At 42.7% G+C, this 23,662-nt stretch overlaps 1 protein-coding gene and 1 pseudogene across 8 annotated transcripts in view; one reads left to right on the top strand and one right to left on the bottom strand.

Annotated features, from left to right (window-relative positions):
• The window catches only part of TBC1D1 (TBC1 domain family member 1), a 248,435-nt gene that overhangs the window by 132,197 nt on the left and 92,576 nt on the right, over positions 1-23,662 (bottom strand). The gene's annotated exons all lie outside the window — the stretch shown is intronic.
• LOC103784007 (proteasome activator complex subunit 2-like) lies at positions 7,250-10,052 on the top strand (annotated as a pseudogene).

The raw sequence follows: 23,662 nt of genomic DNA, 5'->3' as shown, positions 1-23,662 counted from the left end.
CCCCCAGGAGGCTGCACTGCTGTCTCAGAAGCCAGGCTAGGGGATCACAAGCACACCCAGACATAAACACCAGGGAAGGAAAACATCTCTGAACACTCCCTACTGAAGCTGCAAACAGCCTAGTCTTTCAAATCAAATCATAACCTTAATTCTCACATAATGTACAATACCCAAGATTCAGGTAGAACTAGCCCCAGACAGCCAGCACCTTACGATCTCACTCTGTGTATTTAAACCACAACAAATGAGATCAATGTATCAGAATTGCAACAACTACTGAAAAATGTAAGCTTTGCTCTTGCATTCTTCCCTTCCCTATCCTCTTGCTTTAGGAGGAAAATAAAGCACACATTTATATCTCCGGAGCGCCCTCCTCTTACACACCCTTTTTCCGCATCCTGGCGCCTCCAATCCAAACCAGCACCAGCAGAGGTGTTGTTAGGCTCAACAGAAAGGTCAATCATTTCATAACCAAGAAGATGCAAGACGGTTACTGCTGAACAGAAAGGCGGGGGAGATGGAAGGAGAAGAACACTTTGCTCTCTCCCTCCCCCTCCCTGCCAGGGAGCCAGGTCAGACCCTTCTTCTGGGCTCGTTAAGTTGCTGCTGAGGCATCCTGCCTTGGCATAAAAGGGCTAACCTCAAGAACCAAGGAAAACAAATATTCATGTTTTATCGTTTTTCAATAATCTATCCTTTTTGAACACAGCTACAAAATGTACTCTTTAATTATCTTCGGTTTCTAAAAATTAGTTCAATACACATCCACATAAAAGAAAAACAGGAAAACATAAAGTTGCCCATAATCCCTGGAAACATCTACAGTTAACAATCTGGCTTTTCTGTTGTGTAGTTCTTTTTGTACACTTAATGGTAATTTACCAATTTTTTTAAGTGGGATCATAGTGTTCTGCAACTAACTTTTATCATCGAGGGCATATTTCACTAGAACCCATATTAGAACCATCTCATTCCTTTCTGATAGGTAATTAAGGCATTGATTTCATTAACTGCAAACACTGTACAAAAAGAAAGTACAAGATTTCTTTTTTGTTTAAAAAAAAGGCATATTCAGGATCCATCAGGCACTCTGCTCAATAATAAAGCATTTTGGTAAATGTGTGATGAGTATAAATCCCAACCTTTGCATAAACTGCCAGGACTGCTAATTGCATTTCAGTGTAAGAAAATTGTTTAGTGTGTGCAGGTTGAGGGAGGGAGGGAAGTACAAAGATATGAGAGTGAGCCCAGTACTGCTTACTAGACCACAAACATTCCATCCGGAGGGAGCCAGGGATCTGGAGCAGTAACTAAAACAGAATAACCTTTAAAAGAGTAGAGATGAACTCTCATTGCTGGTCACAACTATCAGGAGAAAGTCAGCCCTAACTGCTAGGCAGCTGAAGCTATGAATGTGTGATGCTGACAGAACCTATGGGGAACTCTGTAGCTTGGAATGCTGAAATAAGCTGCAAGCACTGCTTTGGGCAAGCCACCTGAGCTCTAGGAACCTCGACTCCTCTTCTACTAAAATGAGACATTACCAGCTACCTTGGAGGGTCATTTTGAGGACAAAATTAAATATGAAAGTTTAGCATAGAGCCTAGCCTATAATAGCTCCCAATAAATGCTAGCTGTTACCTTGATGTTTGTAAGGTAAGAAAAGGCCAACTCTTTTTTTTTTTTTGAGACAGGGTCTTGCTCTGTTGCCCAGGCTGGAGTATAATGGGCACAATCATAGCTCACCACAGCCTCAACCTCTCAGGCTTGAGCGATTATCCCATTTCAGCCTCCCAAGTAGCTGGAACTGCAGGTGCATGCCACCATGCCTGGCTAGCTTTTTTGTTTTTTGTAGAGATGGGTTTTCACCATATTGCCCAAGCTGGTCTTAAACACCTGGGCTCAAGGGATCTTCCCACCTCAGCCTCCCAAAGTGCTGAGATTATAGGTATGAGCCACCACATCTGACTGCCAACTTTATTAAAATATCAGTACCTAGAGGCAACAAGCTTCCATCTACCTTTCAGTACAGAACGAATAATAAATGACAAAAATAATTTCTATAATATCAGCAGGCAATAGATAATGCCAGTCATATTCAAACCTTTGACCAAATTTCCAAACACCCTGTAGGCAACAAAACTCTCCATCTCACCCCATCCTCAACTTTCCGGCAATCTCAAATATGAGTATGAATGTTCTGATTAAAATGGGGCTGAGGAAACAGAACATGTCCCCCTCCTTCCTCCGGCCAGCCCTAGACATCATAAACACCCACAGGAACAGAGTGTGAAAACCACTACCTTACAAAATACACGAGGTCTGTGAGTGGTATCAAAAGACACAATTGCAACAAATTTAGTTATAGATCTAATTGTATTTTATTCACAATTCATACATCAGGGCAGACTCCATTCTACCAAATCGAATGAAAGCTCCCACCAGGCAATGGCAGAACAGTAGGTATTGTAAGATGGAAACAAAGAAACAGAATAGAAAAACCTGACTGGTTAACATCAGGTTACTTCAGGCTACTTTTCTGTAAGGGCTTAATAAAGCAGAAGGGACTTCCTTGCTATGCTGACTCAGGTAGACTGGAATCTCCTGTTTTCAGGTCTGTTCTGGGATCCATCTGCTTTCTTAAACTAGTCTGTTCTGGGATCCATCTGCTTTCTTAACATTTCAGTTTGATTACATCACCTTTAGCATAAGTGACTCCATTTCGGTTTGGTATGTTCAGCTGGGGCCCAGTAGAGAAGCTCAATCTAAAATAATGGCCACCCATAATTTTTAAGAGCGTCAAGCAGTTTTTATGGCACGTCAAGGCAGCCCTCTAAGCCTCAGAGCACAAAACACCTAAATAAAGGTCAGCTCCCAGAGAGTAGGATTACTGTCTATTGTGCTACTTATGTAGGACAAAGTAAGTGCCTAGTACACTGTCTGGCATACTGCAAGTATTCAATAAGTCTGCTCAATGTATAAATGATTGCAATGCAAAACGATCTAATGACTTCAAAGTTTTTAAGTAAAGAGAAAGACATATTTCAAATAGGTCTTAGAAGAGAAAACCACCATAAATCTGTAAATCTCCAACACAATGCCTGAGCATAGTGGGCATACAACAAATATTTGCAGAAGAAACAGATGCTGTAAAAATAATAAACCAGAAACACGGGGAGTAATTCCTTTTGTATTATAAGATTTTTCTAGACAGCTGAAGACTTTGTGTCTGGCTATTTTTATTTTAAATATTTTTGCATGGGAACTGCTTAGTATATTTTTTCAAAGCCTACAGAGAATGTAGTTTAACCCTTTCTTTTTTATGGTGGGTATATATTACAATGCCCCCAAGAGCGACTGAGGTTTTGTTAAATTGTGTGCTGCTGACTCTATGGGATTAGTCTTAGGTGAGAGACAGCATCTCAATCACACACCCCACATTCCTACCAATCCTGAACAAATGCAGGAATGCTCTCTCTCAAGCACATCCCAGGGACTGAAGCAGAGATTCTTAAACTTTTCGTGCCACAGACCCCTCTCACAGCCTGGTGAAGCCTATGGACCCTGAAGAATAAAGTTTTCAAACGCATAAATTAGAACACAAGGGATGGCAAAAGATTCAATTATGCTGAAAGGGAATTATCCAAATAATTATGATATAGTACTAAGTGCTTACTGCCATATTTAACAAGATCAAGCAGCAAGTCAATAACTTACTGTAACTTAAAGCAGTGATGAGCACATACAGTATTTGACAGATGTATAAAACTGTAAGGCATATGGAAATAACTCACATGATATCGTGATATAATAAGAACTATTTGGTCTTGACACAAGAGCATCTAAAACCCTTGGCATTTCCTGAGGGAACTGGGTAATATTAGGAATGCCTTATAATAAGGAATTAGGAATGCCTCATAATAAGCCCCTATCAACTGTACCTGAGTTTATGCTAATGAGGTGACTCTTTTTGGGTCCTAGATAGCTTTAGGATTGGCACTGGTTGCCAGAGGGACCAACTTTGTGATTAGAGGGTTGGGATTTACACCCTACTCCCCAACCTATATCTCCTGGGAGGGGAGAAAGGTGAATTAGTTACCAATGGCCAACTATTTAATCCATTATGCTCACATATTGGAACCTTCATAAAAACCCTTAAATGGTGGGATTCAGGGAGCTCCTGGGTTGATGAACTTATCGAGGTGTTGCTAGGTGGCAGGCCCAAAGAGGCATGGAAGCTCTAAACACCCCAAAACCCCTTCCATACCTTGCCTTACGTATCTCTTCCATTTGGCTCTTCTTGAGTGGTATTCTTTCTTTCTTTCTTTCTTTTTTTGAGACGGAGTCTTACTCTGTTGCCCAGGCTGGAGTGCAGTGACGCAATCTTGGCTCACTGCAAGCTCTGACTCCCGGGTTCACGCCGTTCTCCTGCCTCAGCCTCCCGAGTGGCTGGGACTACAGGCGCCCGCCACCATGCCCGGCTAACTTTTTGTATTTTTAGTAGAAACGGAGTTTCACCGTGTTACCCAGGATGGTCTCGATCTCCTGACCTGGTGATCCGCTCGCCTCAGCCTCCCAAAGTGCTGGGATTACAGGCGTGAGCCACCGCACCCGGCCTTGAGTGGTATTCTTTATAATAAACCAGTAAATGTAAGTAAAGAGTGTTCTAAGTTCTGTGGGCCATTCTAGCAAATGACTGACCCTGAGGAGGAGGTGGTGGGAACTTGATTTATAGCAGGTCAGTGGGTGTCTTGGGGCAGTCTTGTGAGACTGAGCCCTTAACTTGTGGGGTCTGTGCTAACTTCAGGTTGTTAGTGTCAGAATTTAACTGATCACTGGAGACCCAGTTGGTGACCAGAGAATCAGAGAACTGGTTGCTGGTGTGGGGAAAACTCTGACACATCTGATGTCAGAAGTGTTCAGTGTAGAAACAGATCATGGTACTGTGATTTTATTGATGTTATAGTCACAGGAACTGCTACAGGCTGAGGATCGCTAGTCCAAAAATCCAAAATCTAAATGCTCCAAAATTGGAAACTTTTGAGCACCGACATGACACTCAAAGGAAATGCTCATCAGAGCATTTTGGATTTTCAGATTTGGGATGCTCAACTGGTAAGTACAATGCAAATATTTCAAAGCCCTAAATCTACAACACTTGCTGGTCCTAAGTATTTCGGATAAGGGATACTCCATCTGTAATGCTACTGGGTTTGCTGACTACATTCAAAATCAAAGAAAATATTAGATTTTCAGTTACTGGTTAGTGAAAATAAAGATGTGAACCAAAGGAAGTCCAGAGGATGGGAGGTATCAGCTACATCTCAAAAATACAATCACCATCACCACGAGTCATGTCTTGGGACCATGGTGCATATGTATTGCATATATGAATAATGCAATAAAGCCAGCCCCACCATCCAATGCAAACAAATCCACTTGAAAATGAGAAAGCCTCGCCAGACGCTATAGTCATCAAAGAAATTAAAATCAACATGAAGAGCAAACTCTAATGGGGCAAAACTCAAGTGTCCATTAGTTAGAATAATGGAATTAATTTCTACACAGTATAAATTCTTCATCAATACCAGCACATTATAATCTTTTCAAATGTTACAAGTACTCAATTTTAGTCTGATGTGATTTATTGCCTAGCTAGTCCTTGGAATACAACAACTCAGTCCAATACAGAAACAGATGGAAAAGCATTTTCAACTGTCAACTTGATATTATCACTGCCAATGGAAAAACAAGAAAAGCATACCCAATAAATACCTTTGATATCTCATTTCAATAAACTGTTAATTAGGTTGCAGCTCACATCTGACAACCACTGCAGGCAAGTGGGCAAGGCTTTCCTCTAGAATGTTCTTCCACTGACTCTCCTCCACTAGTGTCTGCAGGTTCTTCCAGATCCAACCCAAATGTCTCCTCCCCTCCCTCCCCTCACAGGCCTGCTCTCCCAGGTCCTGAGGGCACCTGGTCTTCTGCTGTAACACCTGTCACAGCCCTGAGCCCTTCCCCTACACCACGCGCTGGGGACAGGATGCTGTTTGATTCGTTTCTGTGTACTTTGCAGGCCTACATCAGAGTATTTGCTTAACACACACACTTTAATGTGTGAGGCAGTTTCTGTTTCTCTAAAAGTGTAAAATTCATAATGTAACAGTAATTCACTTCGATTAAATATATTTACTTGAAAATACACCAAAGTGTTGTAGGTAAACTTTACCTACAACATGTAGGTTAAACATGAAAGAAACATAAAATCCTTCCACTTTCTTTTTTTCTTCTGTTTTTGTTTGTTTTGAAACGGAGTCTCACTCACCCAGGCTGGAGTGCAGTGGCTTGATCTCAGCTCACTGTAACTAACGTCTGCCTCCGGGTTCAAGCGATTCTCCTGCTTCAGCCTCCAGAGTAGCTGGGATTACAGGCGCCCACCACCACACCCGACTAATTTTTGTATTTTTAGTGGAAACAGGGGTTCACCATGTTGGCCAGGCTGGTCTTGAACTCCTGACTTCCCAAGTGATCCACCTGCTTTGGCTTCCCAAAGTGCTGGGATTACAGGCGAGAGCCACCATGCCCAGTGGAAAAGCCTTCACTTTCTAACTTTACCTAATATGATGTAGGGAAAGTGTGACCAACAGTATTTTATATAATCAAATACACATGGAGGAACGTAAATTTCTGACACCTTCTCTTCAACCTGGTCATTTAAGTTAATACAATATCTCAGGCATCAATACCACTTATCAGGCCCACTGTGTGCCAGAGGCCATGCTTTCAGTGGATTATATCTCATTTAATCCTCACACCAACACTCTGAGGAAGACACCCTCATTCCCATTTTACAGAAGGCAGACTATCAAGTCAGAAACTGTGCTGCGCGCTGGGCTGAAGAGTGGGGACAGACAGGTAACATGATTTAGAAAACAAGGCAACAGAGGTAAGGAGACTGACCACGTGCAAAGAGGGGAGGTCAGGAGGGGAGGGACAGAGAAAACCGCCTAAGAGCAAGGAGGCCCGGTTGGTCAGGGAAGGCAGACGAGGAGGGAGGTGTGGAGGAGGCCCAGGACAGCCCGACCCAGCTGCCAGCAAACAGCTGAGACTGAGACAGCTGAGGACTGCGAGGTGGGGACTTGGCCAGGTTTGCATTTCCAACGGATCACCAGGGCTGCTGGAGAGAGAATGGGCTTGATGGACATAACAGCAGAGGAAGGATGACAGGCAGGAGGATGAAGTGGCAATGGCTCATTCACCTGCCTTCGTCCTCAAGAAGACAGTCGCTGGAGACAGGGGTCTTGTAACCCAGTGCCTGGCACTGCCCCTCACACCCAGAGTGAATACATCACTGATGAAGGAAGAGACAAGCAACTGAGGAGAGAGAAGTGACGATCTCACCTAGGGCAGTAGCAATACAAACGGAGAGGAGAGGATGAAGTCAAGAACTATCTAGAAGGTAAAGCTGGCAAGTGGTAACTGAACGTGACAGATGAGGGCTGAGGACGGGGAAAGGTTGGGAGGGTTCAGTGGCTAGATGGCAGAACCACTGTGACCAAAAAAAATCCAGAAATCTGAATACAGATTACAACTCAATATTTATTCACATGGGTTTTCTCTTCTCAAAGACATCTTATCCCTGAACAAAAAGCGGAAACTGTGCAGACAGTGAAACCAGGGTGTGCTGCAGCTCAGAGAATAATCCCCTCGCCCATCCACCCTCAGTCTACTCTGGCATTCTGGCAAAAAATTCTCTTTAAAAAAAAAAAAAGTAAATGTATATGAACAGCTGTTATTTCTTCTACTTATTTCCAGCAAAAGAGACAGAATTTTAAATAGTGCTTATTAATAAAACAGATCTGGAAGGGACTACGTGTGGTGGTCTCTGGGTGGTAGGAATATGTATTTGGGCTTATCAGTATGTTATTTTTCATATATATGTATTTTTGTAATCATAAAAAAGGTTATTTTTAATTTTTTTAAAAGTACATTTTTCTTAAACTTTAGTCTTTTCAAAGTTACCATCTACTGCTACTAGGTAAAAACTTCTAGGGGCAAAATCATTTGGAAAGAAGAAAAAAATCTTCATCTTAGGATAAACTCTTTTAATGTACAAGTGAAACGGCATACAGTTCTAAGTGCCCCCAAATGCTTCACGACATAACACACAAAAGCCTTTAAGTCAGGAAGCACAATACAGTACAAAAACAAACTTCCAAATAAACCCCAGAAACCAAAAACTTTAGATGGCAGTCTAAAAGCAATATTCAAAAGACTGCCCCTGCATTTGCATAGATAATTATCTAAGATGAAGATTTGTAGCTTAAATTAAAATTGTGATAATACTAAGCACTGGTCTGTCTCGTGAAGCTAATGGTTCAAGCTTGAGTTTAGATAAACCATTAGCGTGTTAACCAGATAAATACTCTTGTTCCTTCTCAGGAATTGCAGTAAAATAAATGTGATTCAAATTATTACATATGTGGACACAGTATGGAATCACCTTGACAGCACCAAAATTAATTTTTTAAAAACAAAATATTTCATAGTATAGGCTATGCCTCAAATATACAGTGCCTTTGTCCAAATCTTAAAAAGCCAAACCCCTGTTCTCCCCCTCACAGACAAAAACCCATGGGTGGCGGACTTTGGTAAGCCAAGTGTGGGTTGGATCTCAGTCCTTGCTTGTGCCACTGGCTGGGTGCCTTTGTGCAGCCCGCAACTTGCACAAATGTACAGTGTAGCCCAGCCACAGCCCTGTCACCATCTTTGAGGTCCATGGTCATTTCCAAATGAATAGAAATTTACACATTTCCAAATGAACAGAAAAATTACACTAATTCATGAGTGCCAGGCTCAATCACAGGAAAGGGCATGTGTTATAACTATCAATTATTTACAATTTTAAAATATGCCAGACTAGCTTTACAGCACTAACTGCATTCTTGAGTAAAACTTATCACATGTGTTCAAGAACCCAGATCTTCATTCTGATCAGCGGTAGAAACAGGTTTTCCTCTCACACCATTTCAGTTCTTGAAATCAACTACACTCACCAAGTAACCACTCCCTTTCTTTAACTTTGATCAACAGGCAAATCAGAACTTTTGCCAATAAAGGATGTTAGTTAAAAGCAGTCTAATCCATTTTCCACTTTATATATTTTAGACTGCACACAATACCAAGGGTAACAATAACAATACTATTCATTGCTCCTTGGCATTCTCGGAGTTATAAATGTTAGATAACTTCAATATATATTTATAACAGTCAGGCTGTGAATGTGAAAGCCCGGGCGACTGGCCAGAAGACCAGAGATCCAGCAACTGAAGCTGCACGGCCAAGCCTTGTGGTGGGTGCCTGAGCAGGGAGGCCCACACCCAGGTATATGTCTTCAGGCAAGAGCTTTTCCAAGAAGCCAAGGAACTCCTCTACAGATTCTTGCCACAGAAAATCATATACCCACATAGGCCTTGCAAAAGGATTCCCTCATTGTAGCTGCCTGACCTCCCTCCGGGCCCCACTGGACATCCCCATCCCAGAACCCCCACCCAAGGATGAGGTAGAAACAGAGAGACAAGAGAAGAAAGAAGTGCTTGAGTGTGGATTTCTCCCTGGGAATGAGAAGGTCCTGTCGCTGCTTGCCATGGTTAAGCCAGAAGTCTGGATTCTCAAAGAGAAATGCATTCTGGTGATCACATGGATCCAGCACCTGATCCCCAAGACTGAGGATGCAAATGATTTGGGGTAGCAATCCAGGAGAAGGTGCTGGAGAGGGTGAATGCAGTTAAGACCAAAGTGCAAGCCGTCCAGACAACCATTTCCAAATACTTCTCAGAACACGGGGATGCTGTGGCCAAGGCCTCCAAGGAGACCCATGTAATGGATTACCAGGCGTTGGTGCAAAAGTGAGATAAGACAGCCTATGGGGAGGTCAAGGCCAGGGTACTGGACCTGAAGGCCTTCTGTGCTGAGCTTTATCATATCATCAGCACCAACCTGGAGAAAACCGCAACCCAAAAGGTGAAGAGAAACCATCTGTGTACTGAGCCCAGGGCTGGAAGGAAAACAAATGATCTATACTTTGTGAGGGGGCGGGGAAAGAAACCTCAGGTTGTATCCTAGCATTTGATACCTAAAAAACAGAACTGAGTGGCAAATATTTTCTTCCTGCTTTTACAGATGAAGGAAATCAAAGAAATACTATACAGGACAAGAATGAAACAGTATGAAGTTGCACAGACAACGAAGTTTCCAAGTCTGAATTCGTAGCCAGTGCCTAACCCTCTGCTAACATTTTTGTTTACACCTTTAACTGTCCAGGCTCCTAGCATATGAGGAAAAAAATCTCATCTCCTTTTAGCACCCATCGCTCCAGGTCAGTTTCCCGAGGGCTGTTGTGTCAGTATCAAAGGAAACAAACTGCAGTACTCTTAAAATCACTTCTAGTTCCAAATTCTACTATTCTACAAAAATAAATTGGCTAATAGGATGAAAATACAAAAATAAAAAAATACCCACAAAACAAAACCAAAAAATGCCAACATCAAGAACATGGTGATACAGGTTAAGTACGTAAGTTGCAAAAAAACAAAAAAGAAGCCCTCAGCTCTAATCACCCGTGGAGTTAGTCCCAGCTTGCCAAAAGTTCATGTGAAAAAGATTTAAGGATTGTAATTGACTGTAAGCCCAAAATAAGCCAGCAGAATGGCCTGGAGAACAAAAGAATGAAAAGGAACAAAAAGCCTAAGGCATTAGGAGAAATGTCATCCTCACACTAAGAGAGGGGTCACAGCCTCACCCTCCTTCTTGCTGATCAGGTCACACAGCAAGTTTCATTTTTGGTTTTAGGACACTTTAAAAGCAGCAGCAACAAGGGTCATAAAATGCATGAACAGAGGCTGGGGGAAGAAGATAAAAATGCCTTTGGCTTGGGTAGAAATCTGCCGCAGGAAAGAGGCATTAGCTCCACTCTTCTCAAAAATGGGAAAGAAAGAGGCTGGGCATGGTGGTTCACGTCTGTAGTCTCAGCACTTTGGGAGGACAAGGTAGGTGGGTGCTTGAATCCAGGAGTTCAAGACCAGCCTGGGCAACACAGTGGTGCACACCTATAGTCTCAGCTATTTAGGAGGCTGAGGCAGGGGAATCACTTGAGCCTGGGAGTTCAAGGCTGCAGTGAGCCAAGACTGTGCCACTGCACTTCATCCAGGTGACAGAGCAAGACCTCGTCTCAAAAAACAAACAAAAAAACAAAGTAAGAAAGATTTCCACTTCGAATATATTATAAAAACCTTTCTTTCAACTAGAGCTCATTCAAATGGTACAGACTTCTTGAGGAGTCAGGCATCCCTTAAAAAGTTTCGAGCACCACAGTCTAGGGCTTTAGGGCTTTATTTAATAAAGACAGGCGATGAGAGCCTGCCTTCACCTTCCAGGACCTCCTGAGCAGGTTCCCTCCAGGCAGGATTTGAAATCGGTTTTTACTCCCCCTTCAGGCCTCTCAACTTCTGGGAAGTGCTGACTTCATTTTCACGAGATCAGATATTTTACAATCAGGGAATTTCTGGAGAACCAACACCAAAACCAAGGCTGACAGGAGATAAAGACTGGCTTCGCCAGCCAAGAGCTGATGCTGGGAATGTGCTCAAAGCTTTGTTGTGGCCGGGCGCGGTGGCTCATGCCCTTAATGCCAGCACTTTGGGAGGTCAAGGTGGGTGGATCACTTGAGGTCTGGAGTTCGAGACCAGCCTGGCCAACATGGTGAAACCCCGTCTCTACTAAAAATACAAAAATTAGCCGGGTACGGTGGCGGGCGCCTGTAATCCCAGCTACTTGGGAGGCTGAGGCAGGAGAATTGCTTGAACCTGGGAGGCGGAGGTTGCAGTGAGTTGAGATTGCGCCACTGCATTCCAGCCTGGGCAACACAGCGAGACTGCATCTCAAAATAAATAAATAAATAAAGCTTTGTTGTTTGCCCCATGCCAAGGGAGTGCTACTGTATGTTGAGGGGCTTCAGTGACTTGCTGGAACTGAACTTTGATCCACTCACCACAATGCAGGAACAAGAACTCCATCTACCAAGTGGGAATTGTAGTCTCTGAATCCTAATGACATTTTCAAAAGCAAGGCTTCATCTTGATTTAGTTACAAGAGGAAAAAAATAAAATAAAGATCAGCCTTAAGGGGAGGCGCAGGGTAATGAAATCTTACTAATGTAATTCTCTCCTTTAGAATGTATTTAGTAAAATCTTTCATTTCATAGACATCTTAAAAAAGATTCTTCATAGTGTTCTGATTCTCTCTCTCTGTCTCTCCCTCTCTCTCAGGATGGCATCTACTCCCCAAAAACTAAGAAAGATGGTTTCTTTCTCTACATTTCCAGCTCTGAATTCTTTCCTAAACTTCGCTAACATTTCCAATCACCTACTTAAAGAATCACCAGGCCGGGCGCGGTGGCTCACGCCTGTAATCCCAACATTTTGGGAGGCCGAGGCAGGCGGATCACCTGAGGTCAGGAGTTCGAGACCGGCCTGGCTAACATGGTGAAACCCCATCTCTACTAAAAATACAAAATTAGCTGGGCATGATGGCACACGCCTGTAATCCCAGCTACTCGGGAGGCCAAGGCAGGAGAATCACTTGAACCCAGGAGGCGGAGGTTGCAGTGAGCTGAGATCGCGCCACTGCACTCCAGCCTAGGGGACAGAGTGAGACTCTGTCTCCAAAAAAAGAAAAAAAAAAAAAAAAAAGAATCGGCCAGGCATGGTGGCTCACGCCTGTAATCCCAGCACTTTGGGAGGCCGAGGTGGGCAGATCACGAGGTCAGGAGATCAAGACCATCTGGCTAACATGGTGAAACCCCGTCTCTACTAAAAATACAAAAAACTAGCCGGGCGTGGTGACAGGCACCTGTAGTCCCAGCTACTCGGGAGGCTGAGGCAGGAGAATGGCGTGAACCCGGGAGGCGGAGCTTGCAGTGAGCTGAGATCGCGCCACTGCACTCCAGCCTGGGTGATAGAGCGAGACTCTGTCTCCAAAAAAAAAAAAAAAATCACCAGACTTCTAGTCCTTGACCTTAAAATATCCATATCGAGCTCATTCTCTTTTCCTTAAACTAGGCCTTTCTCCCTACTTCCTTGTTTCCCAAATGCCTTCTAGGTAACTGGGCTCAAAACCTGGTAAGTGGCTTCTGCTCTTCTTTCTCCTTACTCCTTCTTTCCCTCAGCTCTTTGGGTGTATATTCTCTCACCACGAGCCCAAAACCTCAAGCGCTGGTCCGGGCCTACACTTGCCTCAGCCAGACCCCAGCAAGACCTCTCCTCTGCCGCCTCTGGCATCTCCCTACATCCATCCTGCTATCCAGCACAGCCTGATCTTCTGGAAACACAGGTCTGATGGGGTCAGCCTCCTGCTCACAAACCTTCTAGGGCTCCTCTGCAATCCCTACCAGAACAAACACAGTCCTGCTAACCCTCAGGGTCTCCCACCAATGGGGCTCCACTCAACTCTTCCTGCCTTATTTCACCTGGCTTCTTTCTCTGTAAGTTCCGTTTGTACCAAACATGTTTCGAACACACCTCCTAAGCCTCTGTTCATTTGGGTTTCCACCTCCATACCTTTGCTCATGCAGTTTCTTCCACCTGGAATATTCTTTGTCACCCCCTGGATGGGACCTTTGAATCACTCACTCACCTTATTCACTTTCGGGATGAAATGCAGCCACAGGAGGCTGGAATGGCTGGCATCTGGTCACAGAGCCAGGCTAGACACAACTAGACCTCCCCAGTAAGGACTGTTTTTTTAGGCGACACTGGGTCCCTATGATTTGCTTTTATTTGGGATAAAATCATCCGGTGTAAAATTTCCTTATTAGGCTGAAACCTCTAAGCCCACTAAATTTAAAAAAAAAGAGAGAGAAGAGCTGCCAGTGCCCACATTTCCAGGGACTTGCAGGAATTCTCTGAAACTCACAAGCCTTACCAGGTCTGCATGCTCGTGTTCAGCAGCAGGTGCTAAGTGACTGTAAAGGGCTGTGGTGCCCACCCTGGGGTCTTCATGCAGGGCTTGAGGGTAGAGTCACCCTCTGCCCCATAGTGACAGGCCAGCTGGGCTCCACTGCCTCCATCTACTCAGTCAGGATTAGCACAAAAACTTGTTAGAGAGGTTTAAAGAGCCCCCAGATCAGCGGAGAGGTACTCCAGGACACTGTGGACTGTTCTTAACACCCACACCCAAGCCAAATCTCTGGCACCCAGAATAAAAATGATGTTTTTGAGAAGGACAATATCTAAGTTATAGTGTATAGTCAGTTCTACTTATCCCTGATCAAAATTAACCGTGAGGTTGTAAAGTGGGATTTACTACATTTGGGAAATTATTACCTCTGTATACCAAGGGGCTACTCAGAGGTTTACAGTTCCCCACCTGCTTTCTGGCAGGCTGACTCTGTGACTGCCTTCACCACCTTCCCCCCCCACCCACCCCCGCCCCAGGTCAGCAGCTGGGTCTCTCTCATCTTGGCAGTTGTGTCTCAAGTGCCTGCCACAGAGTAGAGGCAAAAGAAATAGATTGTGATCAACACTGAGCTTGAAGCGGCCAGATTTCTTGACCAAGAACGTCTGGAAACACCACACTACTCCCCCAAATAGTGTAGTTATTGCAAAACAAATACAGAGTTGTGTGGTCTGGTGGTCTAGTACATCAAGCTCTTTCCTTGGGGAAAAATATCCAGAGACCACATTCTCAGCTGATTAACACACTAGAGAATTGACAAAAATCAAACTTTGGTACGATGTTCTTTCAGTTACACCAAAACTGGATGGCACAGACTTGAAGGGCTGCTTTTACTGAAACACTAGTGTGATAAAAATCCCTATGTATTACATTCACATATTTCTGGAAATGGAAGGAGAATCCCTTCCCTTCACCTGGAAATTCAGGAATACAGCTTTTTCTGGAACCGTAAGAAGGCTTTGGCCTTAGATGTACTAGCAATATTTCATGCTTATTATACAATTAATTGATTAATAATCAGTACACAAGGGGCCACAAACTCCTTACTCATAAGCGGGCTTTTGGTTGTGTTTCTGAAGTCAAATTTTACAAGTTCTAATACAGGGGTATCCAATCTTTTGGCTTCCCTGGGCCACATTGGAAGAATTGTCTTGGCCCACACATAAAATACATTAACACTAATGATAGTTGATTAGCTTTAAAAAAAAACTCAATGTTTTAAGAAAGTTGATGAATCTTTTTTGGGCCACATTCAAAACCATCCTGGCCTGTATGCAGCCCACAGGCCGTGGACTGGACACTTGCTCTAACATTTTAAACTTGGAAACTTACATATTTCTTTTAAAAGCTTAACACAATAGAGACTGTCACAATAGACCAGTGTAAATGTCCCTAGGCAAATAACGTCTCCAAAATCTGACAGTTTATTTCCACCTAATGACTGGTTTCCTTTAGGCCCACCCTTTAAAAAGAACTTCCGCAAAATACCATTTGGCTAATTCTCTGCCTTGGGCAGTCCTACAATTATAAATTCTGCTAAACAAATAAACTTCCTTCCTATTTTTAAAGTATTCCAAAATTGGAAACTCTGTGTCTTTGGTTGGCAAACTATTTTCTGCAGTCTAACAGCCTTAGCCATGAAGAAATTCTTCACTGCACTCTGAGAGACGAAAAAAACCAGAAACTGTCAAGGAGTCCCTCCCTACACCTATTTCAGGGAAGGGGAACTAACCCCACAGAGTTGTGACCTTGGGCAAGGTCACACAGGCTGCTGGTGGCAGAAGCCAATGTCCTCCTCTCTCCCCCATTTTCCCCTTAACTGATCTAAGTTACTTGTGGCCTAAAGAAAGCAGTTTGCTCTTGTTCTGTACTAGGGAACAGGGTTTATGTTTAATTCATGCAGAATGTGCTAGAACAACAGAAAGAATCTAAATATTAGTGTCAGCAAAAAGAATCAATCTCCGTAAAACATTTAAAGAGATTTATTCTGAGCCAGATGTGAGGACCACGACCCATGACACAACCCCAGGAGGTCCTGAGAACACGTGCTCAAGGTGGTCGGGGCTATAGCTTGCTTTATACATTTTAGGGAGCATAAGACATCAATCAATATATGTAAGGTGTACATTGGTTTGGTCTGGAAAGGTGGGACAACTTGAAGGTGGAGGGGAGGTTGCAAGTCATAGGTGGATTCAAATATTTTCTGAGTGGCAATTAGTTGAAAGCGTTATTATCTAAAGATCTGGAATCAATAGAAATAAGTGTGTAGGTTAAGACAAGGTCATAACCTGGGTAAAGACCAAGGTTTTTATCATGCAGATGAGGCCTCCAGGTAGCAGGCTTCAGAGATCTTATCAGACCTAACAAAAAATGTGCCAGACTCTTAGTTAATTCTCTCCTGGTTCAAGGAAAAGATCTGGAAAGTGAAGAGGATTCTCTAGAGAAAGTAGATTTTCCCCATAAGAGACAGCTTTCCAGGGCCATTTCAAAATATGCCAAAGAAATATATTTTGTGGTAAAATACTTCAATTTCTTTCAGGGCCTGCTATGTCAAGTGATGTCAGACTAGAGTTAGGCTGGAATTTGACATCTGTTTTGGCAGTCTTAAGATCTCTGTTTTAATGTTTACGCTGGTCAGTTGTGCCTGAATTCCAGGGAGAGGAAGGTGTAATGAAGCACGTCCCCTTTCCCATCACGACCTGAACGAGTTTTTCAGGTTTCTCTGGAATGCCCTTGACTGAGAAGGGGGCGATCCATCGGTCAGTTGGGGTGCTTCAAATTTTATTTTTGGTTTCCATTTGAATGAGTGCCAGGTGATGCAAAGAGCTCTGTTTGGATCTTAGCTGTGGCTTTGGGAAAGACATCTCACCTATAGTGGGCTTCATGTTTCTTCATCCTTAGAAAGAGGGAATGCAGCTAAGCAACTACAAAAGTCTTCCTCCACCCCTAAATTCAATGATGATGATGGTTCACGAGTACTAAGTGCTTAATCTAGGTACTAAGTGTGTTATGTGGATAAATCGTCAACCGCTTAGAGGATAGCTGCTTATCATCCCCCCTTTAATGGATGAACACATTAATGTCTAGAGAAAAAAATAACTTACTTAAGGTCATCCCTCCACTGGTAACTGGTGGAGAGATCTGACCTAGACCAATGATTTCAGGGTCCCTTTCCTCCTTATCAAAGGTAGACAATCTAAGATAGCTGGCTTGACTTGCACTCACAGGGACACAGATTCTGAATTGAATACAACTGTAGCAATCATTTAACACAATGTTCTCATTTTATAGATCAAAGGACTGAGGCCCAGGCAAGTGTAACTTGCCCTAGGTCAAAAAATGTATTGGAAACATGTAGCTACACCCTGCTGTTCCTAGACAAGCTCATCCAAAAGAGTGCTTGACAGTTTACATGCACTTACATCAGCTCACGTGATGCCAAACAAGGCTACCTGATGGGCACCTGGCATTGATCATCTTTCCCACTGTCGCCTAGCCAAGGCTAAACAGCAAACACAGAGCACACTGGGACCTGCACCCCACACCTGCTACTGCCTGCCTAGTGTGCTATCTATAGGCCGATAAAACATCCACAGTATGATGCTCTGGAGAGTCTATGCAGAATCGACTCCTAAAGAGAACTTTCCAGGTAAGCTGAATAACTATGAAACATGGTTCTGTGGTACTTTGAAAAGAATATCAGAGAATAAGTGAAAACACTCTAAAATCCACAACTCAAGTCAACGAGAAAATGCAATCTCATGTGGTCACTCAAAACTGACCTCTTTCGGTCTATCATTGAATTGTCTTAACCTCCTCCCAATCTTCACCTTCAATCTTCTATGTGATTTTTCTCTTATTTCCTGTTTCCTTCTCTCCCTAACTGAGAACATCACAAAATTCAGGGATTTAAAAAAATGTTACACTTCTTGTATAGTTTCCATATGGTATATCTATTTTTAAAAGCAGATTAGTTGAATGTTTTATGTCTCTCACCTAAGAAAGGGGAAAAAAGTTCAGTTTCTCAGTGGAACAAGATATTTTTCTAAGCTCTGCTGCCCTTGTTTCACATATTGAACATGCGTTGTAATCCCCATTACAGAGACAATGCAGGTACAACAGATAAAATATGAATTTAGAGCCAAACAAGTCAAGCTTTAATCTTATTAGCTAGGACACGGTACCTAGCCTTTCTGAATTTCAGTTTCTTCATATTTCTTTCCTGAAAAAAAAAAAAGTGGAAGGAGGAAATAATACCACTACTGCCACAATTATTTTGAGAATTAAATTAATTATGAGACTTCTAACACAATGGCTGGCACATATAAAGTTCTGAAAAATATAATCATCTCTTCCCTTATTCATGCTAAAATAATTGTCCCTTCTATTAAATGCCATTTGCAGTCGATGTTTTTCTGAGCAAAGTCAATCTCTCATATTAGAGGGAAGAGATCCATTACACACACCTACCCCATCTCCCAGAGGATGCCTTCCGGGAAACAGGAGCACTCAGTGAATGGGTGGGTCACTGCAGCCCAGTGCTAGGGAGCTAAACAGCCACATTAGACATTGGCAACTTGCACTCTCTTCAAATACTCAGGCTGTGCTTCTTCTTGCACAGTTAACACAACTGGTTGGTCCTACCAGGCTGCAGAGACACCCTTCACATATCAAAGGATCCCCACCCACTCCAACCAGACTACTCAGGCTTCCTCTCCTTGCTCATTTCCCTGCAGGCATCTTGACCTGAAATTTGCAAGAATACACTCATCAAGGGGTTAAATAAAGTATCCTGGGTCAGGCACAGTGGCTCGCACCTGTAATCACTTGAGGCAGGCAGATCACTTGAGGTCAGGAGTTCAAGACCAACCTGGCCAACATGGCAAAACCCCATCTCTAGTAAAAATACAAAAATTAGCCAGGCACGGTGGCGGGCACCTGTAGTCCCAGCTACTCTGGAGGCTGAGGCAGGAGAATCACTTGACCCCGGAAGGCAGAGGTTGCAGTGAGCCGAGATCGCGCCACTGCACTCCAGCCTGGGCAACAGAGCAAGACTCCGTCTCAAAAACATAAATAAATAAATAAAGTATTCTGAAATACAATATATTGTTTGATAGATGTGCATAGTTTTGATTTTAGTAAAACAGTTTGAAGATGAAAGTGCAAACAAATCAGCAGAGCAATATTAACAATGTACATCAAAAACAGGTGTCCAAGAACTTTTTAAGTTCTGCCATAAACTAGCTGTGTGATCTTGTTCAAATCAAGTTACTTCATCACTCTGGGTGTCAGTTCCCCATGTAGAAAAGAACAAATGGAATTATATTCAAGATGACATTCTGGTTACACCGTAATTACATTACTAAATCCTACTAGAATGACCACCACCCTAAGCCACAATTACTGATAGGTATTTGAGGGCCATACGCAGTGCTGGTATGAAAGAAAAGGTCTGAGTAATTTATTTATACTGATGTGCCTTCCCCAAGGTTAAAAATCAGTGGTCTCAAAAACAAGGCAAACAGTTGGAAAGCAACCTTGAATCATTCTGAAACATGCTAGAAAACTACCAGTAGTATTTCCTCACTATTCCTTTTCATAATCCACCACATCAATGACCTACAATTACCCTTGACTTCACTCAGACCTCATCTTCTAGTCTCCTCCAAAATCCCAGCTGAGTGATTCTTCGTGCATATATCACATTAAAATTAAATTATCTCCACAGGTCTCCCTCTCCCCATTAGACTGCAAGCTACTCAAGGGCTGGGCCCATGTCCTACTCATCTCAGTATCTACCCTGCCTAATACCACACATGCCATTAACTTAAACTGCCCATTCGACCATGTTTTAAATGGTTTACATCTGAAGATAGTCTTCACAATTTCCTAAGCAGATTTTGACATTAATGGATTTTAAAATAGGAACTATTTTTAAAAAGATAAATACAAAACAAGTATATATTAAGTTCATTTCAGAGACAAGAAAACAGGCTCAGCAAAGTTAACTTAGCCAAGTTCAACCAATGTAAAAGAACAGAGCCTGTGAGTCTAATCCCATTATAACATGACAGATATAAAAATAATTTACAGGAAAATAACCAAAGTGCATGAAAATTAAGGAAATTTTTCTGTCAACTTTTTCATATAAATTTAACAAAAGAGCACAGAGTACTTGTTCATCACTCTTCCAATAACAAAATCAGAAATCATAGAAATTTTAAAATGGAAAAACCAGATACTTAAGATCAGATTCATAAATATCATAAATATAGGCTGGGCGCCGTGGCTCACGCCTGTAATCCCAGCACTTTGGGAGGCTGAGGCAGGCGGATCACAAGGACAGGAGCTTGAGACCATCCTGGCCAGCATGGTGAAACCCCGTCTCTACTAAAAATACAAAAAAATTAGCCAGGCATGGTGGCGCGTGCCTGTAGTCTCAACTACTCGGGAGGCTGAGGCAAGAGAATTGCTTGAACCCAGCAGGCAGAGGTTGCAGTGAGCCGAGATCACGCCACTGCACTCCAGCCTGGGTGACAGAGCAAGACTCCATCTCAAGAAAATATATATATCATAAATATAACCAAATAAAGGTCTTCCTATAGGTTGTACAGATGTTCATGAATATTACTGTGCATTCTAAAATAAAATTCAAAAGCACTAACATTTTCTTTTTTTTTTTTTTTTTTTGAGACAGGGTCTCACTCTGTCACCCAGGCTAAAGTGCAGTGGCACAATCTTGGCTCACTACAACCTCTGCCTCCCAGGCTCAAGGAATTCTCGTGCCTCAGCCTCCCAAGTAGCTGGGATTACAGGTGCACGCCACCACACCCAGCTAATTTTTGTATTTTTCTAGAGATAGGGTTTTGCCATGTTGGCCAGGCTGGTCTCAAACTCCTGGCCTCAAGTGATCCACCGACCTCAGCCTCCCAAAGTGCTGGGATCACAGGTGTGAGCTAACACTCCTGGCCTAACATTATTTCTATTCCTTAAAAGTCAATCAAAAGAAAGGGAGTAGGACTACATCAGCTGTCATTAAAGAAACATAAATTAAAACATCTATGAGGTACCACTACACACCTATTAGAATAATCAAATTCCAGAATACAACATCAAATGCCTGTGAGGAGCAAAAGAAATTCTCATTCATTGTTGATGGCAATACAAAATGGTATAGGCACTTTGAAAAGCAGTTGAGTGCTTCTCACAAAAACAAACATAATCTTACATTACAATCTATCAATCATACTTCTTGATATCTACTCAAAGGAGCTGAAAACTCATATCCACACAAAAACCTACACAGAGATGTTTATAGTAGCTTTACTCATAATTGCTAAAACTTGGAAGCAACCAAGATGTCCTTCTGTGGGTGAATGGATAAACTGTGGTACATCCAGGCAATTAATATGATTCAGCACAAAAAAATGATCAAGCCATTTAAAAAAAAAAGCACACAGGAAACTTAAATCCATATACTAAGTGAAAGAAGCCAATCCGAAAAGGCTACATATATACTGTATGATTCCAACTACATGACATTCTCTATAGGCAGAACTATATATACATGCTCTATAAATAGTATGAAGATTAGTGGGTTGCCAAAGGCTCATAGGAAGGGAGGGATGAATCGATCACAGAGGACTGGTAGGGCAATGAAACTACTCTGTATGATATTATAATGCTGGATACACGTCATTATACATTTGTCCAAACCTGTAGAATGTATATCACCAACAGTGAACCCTAATGTAAACAATGGACTTTGTGTGATAATCATATGTCAATATAGATTCATCAGTTGTAACAAATGCACCATTCTGGTGAGGAATATTAATAACAGGGGATACTGTGCATGTGTCCCCTGTTCTTCTGTTTCTATCAAAACATCTGTGAGTTTACTATGAAAATCACAAAGCTTGAGAAGTTCAGTGGGGACAGGGGCTATATGGGAAATCTCTGTAACTTCCACTCAATTTTGCTGTAAACCTACAACTGCTCTAAAAAATAAAGTATATTTAAAGAAAAAAGGGAAGAAGAAAAAGCTGGGCACAGTGTGGTGACTGTACAAAGCATCATACAGAATGAAATACACAGCTATAAGAGTTTGGGGGAGGGACGGCGGACACAGTGGCTCACGCCTATAATCTCAGCACTTTGGGAGGCCGAGGCAGGTAGATCACGAGGTCAGGAGATCGAGACCATCCTGGCCAACATGGTGAAACCCCGTCTCTACTAAAAATACAAAAATTAGCTGGGTGTGGTGGCGCCTGCCTGTAATCCCAGCTACTCGGGAGCTGAGGCAGGAGAATCACTTGAACCTGGGAGGTGGAGGGAGCCGAGATCGCACCACTGCACTCCAGCCTGGTGACAGAGCGAGACTCTGTCTGAAAAAAAAAAAAAAGAGTTTGGGGAAAGATCATCTTTGGCCCCTAATGGGTCTTCACTGCTCCAGAATAAAATACCAAAGGGGTCTGTATGCCATGCTCATCCTGGTCCTCATTCACCTCTGCTACTCCCCCCAGCAGTCTCGCTCCAGGCCCACCAACCTCCTGTGAGTGCAGCTCCACCAAGGGGCCTCCAGGCCTTAGCATACGCTACTCTAACTGCCTGGCACAACCTGCCCTTCCCGTTATTCTCTGCCCTGCTTAGTACATTCGTCAATGAATGAATGATTAATCAGAGGTGCTTCAGGAAAGGAATGAAGGATGAGGAGAGTTTTGATAGAAACAGAAGAACAGGGGACACAAATATAGGTTAAAATCAGATTAAAGAATTTGTCTAAGGAAACAAATTATACTTTATCTTTTTTTCTCATCAGGCATTGCTCTGGGCTGTGTTCTATTTGTGGATTAGGTGGGATTTCTATCTCTGCTTTCCTCCATTCTCTTTCAGTAAAACCAACCTACGCCCAAGTTCCTGGCACAGTCTAAGCAACTAGAGTTCCCAAAGCCCAAAACACAGCTGCCACCACTACCAGATAAAAAGTGCTCCACAGGAACTCTGCTGAAATCCTGGTCAGGGTTATACCAGCTTTGCTTAGCCGAGGCAGCACATTTTTCAAATTCAAGGAATGGTTTGACTATGACAAGGAGTTCTCCCCTCCTTATTAAACTCAAGCATCCACTAATAAAATGTAGTATGAGTCTACAGAAGAAAAAAAAATTTTAAAACAATACATCACATTAACCTAGGACACACATCAAGGACAAACCAACACTGGACTGACTTCAAGCAACACAAGAAAATTGTTGCCTAAATATTTCCTATAGTCACATTCACACCTTACATAGGAAGGCTGCTGTGCTGTGTGCTGGTAAACAGAAGGGCAACTCCTACCGCCTACCGGCACCCAAGGTGGGCTGGTCTAGTCTGCAGGAAACCTCAAAGGTAAATAAATAAGTCCAGAGTCAGGACAGAACTTTGCATGGAAGCTGTGCTTAGAAGAAAGAGATGATGGAAGGGCAAGTTGTACTCGTACTCAACATATAAATAGCAATTAGTTACTCGGTTATTTGCACCAAACACAGACAAACAAGATAGCAAAGCCACTGGGTCACATCATTTCAAAATACAGACAATGACTATCCACTGGTATTCCTTTCTTATTACTGAGGTCCAAGCTACCACTATCACCTCCTATCCG

Source organism: Pan paniscus, chromosome 3 (assembly GCF_029289425.2).
Source record: "Pan paniscus chromosome 3, NHGRI_mPanPan1-v2.0_pri, whole genome shotgun sequence".
Taxonomy (NCBI): domain Eukaryota; kingdom Metazoa; phylum Chordata; class Mammalia; order Primates; family Hominidae; genus Pan; species Pan paniscus.
The sequence above is the reverse complement of the archived record's forward strand: the minus strand, read 5'-3'. Positions and strand labels throughout refer to the sequence as shown.